This window comes from Scardinius erythrophthalmus, assembly GCF_964197995.2.
Source record: "Scardinius erythrophthalmus genome assembly, chromosome: 18".
NCBI classification, from domain to species: domain Eukaryota; kingdom Metazoa; phylum Chordata; class Actinopteri; order Cypriniformes; family Leuciscidae; genus Scardinius; species Scardinius erythrophthalmus.
The window spans coordinates 12,210,962-12,215,379 of NC_138238.1; positions in this window are offsets into that span (position 1 = coordinate 12,210,962).

The window sequence follows — 4,418 nt, forward strand, 5'->3', positions numbered from 1 at the left end:
TGGTTGAAACCAACAAACAAAACCACTGCTATACTTTTGTGTAATTATAATTGTAACTCGAAACCTTGTGCTAAAATTCAGTCTTTTGACGATATTATCCTACTCATGTAACAACCATCAGGCCCATCCGGACAATGAAAACCCTGAATGAGGCAATTCAGCATGTGCATTAGTTTGAATCTGTTTATCAAAATGTCTATCAAAAGTTTGAGAGTTGAGAAAGCTCATTTTAAGAGTGCAAGAGTGTTCTATTACTTTCAAGGAGTGATTGAACAACTTTATCTCCTGAAAATGGACACTCAGGCACATATTGAGACAAGCCATCCACTTTTACAAATAGGCTAAACCATGCAGGAATATCGTCTTGCTGACTAAATCAATAATAAATTGTATGCAAACATTTCTGGAAGATTACCTCTTTCAAAATTCAGTTATTCTTAGCTCACACCCTACAGGGCATATCCTTATATACATATGCTGAACTCTTGAATACAAATGCTGGGCATTCTGCTTAACTCGCACATTCCTTTGCATCATGTAGACAGAATATAAAATGACTGGTGCTTCACATGTGACCTGAAATCTGAAAATAGAGCAGAAGGGCCAGGGCTTTTACCCTTAATTAGAGAGGAAAAAGGGGTAAAAGTGGAAAATGATCCATATTGTACAGCTTTTGACCTTCCTGTCTCTGAGCCACATGCATACCACCTGGCCCTCATTGCTCCAGGTGCAGACAGAATGTACTGGCTCTTTTTCCTTATTCGCCAAATGTGCTTGTTGACTCAGAGAGTTTGGAGAGTGTGGTAGGGGAGTAGAGAGCAGCTCATCTGTGCAGAAAGTGGTGTGACTCAGTGACATAATGCACCGTGGCTGCACCTCTCAGTGTTCCGCCGAGCTAAATAAATAAAGGCTAAAGCTCAAACATTATATGTGCTTCACAGATTCCCTCTGGATGATTTGTAAATGAAACCAGTTTCTGTTACATCAAATGAAATCATATACATACAGATATACGCGTTACACATATTACATATATTATGCTGTATATGTGTGCATACACACACACACACACACACACACACACACACACACGCTCTGTGTGTGTGTGTGTGTGTGTGTGTGTGTGTGTGTGTGTGTGTGTGTGTGTGTTTTGTATATATATATATATATATATATAGTGTATATAACAAAAAAATTGTGTTAATTTTTAATAATATTTTTATTTTTATTATAAGGCCTACTATATAAACTATATGTGTGTGTACATCCTTTTTTTCATATACAAGATATTATATTATTTGAAATGTGGTTTTATGTTTTGTTTATTTATTATTTTGTATTTATTTTACTTGTATTATTATATAGCAAATTGTATAGATAGATAGATAGATAGATAGATAGATGGATGGATGGATGGATGGATGGATGGATGGATGGATGGATGGATGGATGGATGGATGGATGGATGGATGGATGGATGGATGGATGGATGGATGGATGGATGGATGGATGGATGGATGGATGGATGGATGGATGGATGGATAGATAGATAGATAGATAGATAGATAGATAGATAGATAGATAGATAGATAGATAGATAGATAGATAGATAGATAGATAGATAGATAGATAGATAGATAGATAGATAGATAGATAGATAGATAGATAGATAGATAGATAGATATAGTAGCCACCAAATTGCAGTGCACAATGACTTGAATTGTTTTATGTCTCTTGATATCCATTCCCCTTTTGTGTGCTACTGGGGCAGGAGAAAGAGCCTGAGTATGGCTGACTGGACATCTCTCTGTGAAGTTAACAACACTATGTCCCATATCCCCATCCCTTAATCTATTTACCCATCTCTGGCATGCTATCTTCAGCATTAAACAACTGATTATACAGGTTTGGGACCAAGATAATAGGTATGGGTCATACTCAATTCTTCTTAATCAAGAAAATCAATGAGAACTGCTGTGATGTCTATTTTGATCTGAGCCTTTCCTGGTGAAGTTGACATCGCAGCGCCACCATGTGGTTTGGTTTCATCAGGATATAAATAATGAATGAAATGCTGGTAAATTAAGTGGCAATATTCACAAGGGAGGTAAGAGGTCACATTTACTGGAAGGTGGAAAACAAATAAAAAGACAAAGGCACAAATATTTAGATTTGAGTAAAAATATTTTATTACCCTAAACATTAACTTTACATGCATAGTGAGACATGAAGTATCTTACTACATCAAAAAAAAAAAAAAAAAAAAAAAAAAAATACTTGAAAGAGTGTTAATTTAATTTACATGCTGAAATCAAATTTGTCCAGTGAACACAGTGACAGCATTTAATAATAAATGATGGGCTACTATAAATACCGCAAAGGAATGTGCATAAATTGAGTAAACAAACGATTTTCATTTTCAAAAAGAAAATCCTGAAGACTGGATGATAAATCACTAGCTCTTTGGCATCAGGATCAGCACTGACAGCATACTATCCTAAGGGCTGTAATATGCTGCAGTGACAGATGTTTTGCCAAGTGTGTATTTCTGTATTGAGTTGGTTTCTGGATTTAGATGAGGATAAAAATAAACGTAGAAAGCATTCAAAGAACTGGACTCACCAGTAAGGGGCAGTAAGACTCCAAGATGCCACTGCCATTGAACGGTTTTGTGACAGGGCATTACAAGAGTTTGCTAAATTTCACTTCCATTATTTGTTTTTGTACAGTACAGAGAAACCTTAGCAGTTGTCATGATGCTAATAAATGTGTTTTATTAGCAATAGTGTGTACTGGTAAATAGAACAGCTAAAAAACATTTTTTTAAACAAATATTATGTTCTGTCTCAAAATATATTACTTTAAGCCAGTCATAACTTTATTATGTCCAAATTTCTAAAAACAGATGCAGAACTCCCCATGCATGGAAAACAAAGCAACGTGGTCTTCTGTCTCTTTAACAATTGTACGCAACTTTCATGCATTATTAAAATAACAGTATTAATAATAAATATTATTTGGTGTACATCATTTGCAATATTTAGCAAGTATATACAAAAAGAAAATGCTTCTTGGCAAAGTAATACTGCCTTTGTAATTCAAAATCTCAGTGCAAAAGGATAAAATACAGCTTAATTTGAGCACAAAATATACTCACCTGTAAGAAGTGACATTCACAGTAAAAGAAAAGATTTACTCACAAAGGTCAGGTGAATAACATGTTCTTGAAAAAGATCATACAAACAAGCAGTTCTTCGATAACAAAACGTGTTGACAGTGGGGGGGGGGAACATATATTGCAAACTATATGCAAATCATATCAATTCAGACATCAATAATGCATAAAAATCTGCTAAGAAATCATGTAAAAGTCAGTGTTGAATATGCCATTTGCAAATATGCATTAATGTTTTAGTTGTGGGATTTGCCCAAAATGGTCTGCTATCAAAAATACTATAGTGCAGTTCTTAATGTCCCAACTTTAACTAGGTCAAAGAGCCTTAAGTTGGATAAAGCATTTAATTAACAAAAAAGAAATACATAATTAAATACAACAACATACAGCAGAATAAATAAATGATCATGCAAATAATACAGAATCATTCATAATCAGAGTTTCTATCTCTAAGAGAATATTCGCTTGCAACTCACGCAGACAAATCGCCAGGAGAACATGAGTAAAACCAACCTGATTCCTGTTTGGCAGCTAATACGAAGACATATGACTGCTGGATTTGCAAAAACAAACAGTATATGCCCCAAAAACAATGTATAACTTGTGCTCATTTGAATTCAGATTGTGATTATGAACATTAGATACACATTAAATCTTTGGTCCAGTTGCTTATTATTACTGTAGCTGTCAAACATGCTGCTACGATTCTGATGTTCATTTCATAAATCAAACATTTTAATCAAACTTTCAGTTTCGTGAATTGCTTATGGTTTGTTAATTGTGTCAACAGTGATTTATAAGTCATGCTTTTTGTGCTAAACGACAATGTAATCATAATTACATTCAGGTCAGGTTTTACGTATTTGTTGTACGGACATCATAAAATCATACTGCAATTTACAGCTAGGCCGATTTTTGTTGTGGATTTGAGTGAACCTAAAGCTCCTCGGAAAATGAAGGCCACGTATTCCTGAAACAGAGATGGAGATGCATCTTCAAGCTATATGGTAGAAAGAAATCTGCATATATCTGTGCAGTCCAAACTCACTCACATCCTGCATACCACAAGGAATAACGCATACTTGGGTGACATGAACACAGTCAGTCATTCTCGGGGGACATGAGTTGAACTGAAATGCATGCTGACATGTAAGAGTATAAACCCTTAGGTAAACTGTGACACAAGAAAGGACGCACACTTAAATCACTGCAAACCCCTCAACACACGCCAACAGCAGGAGCT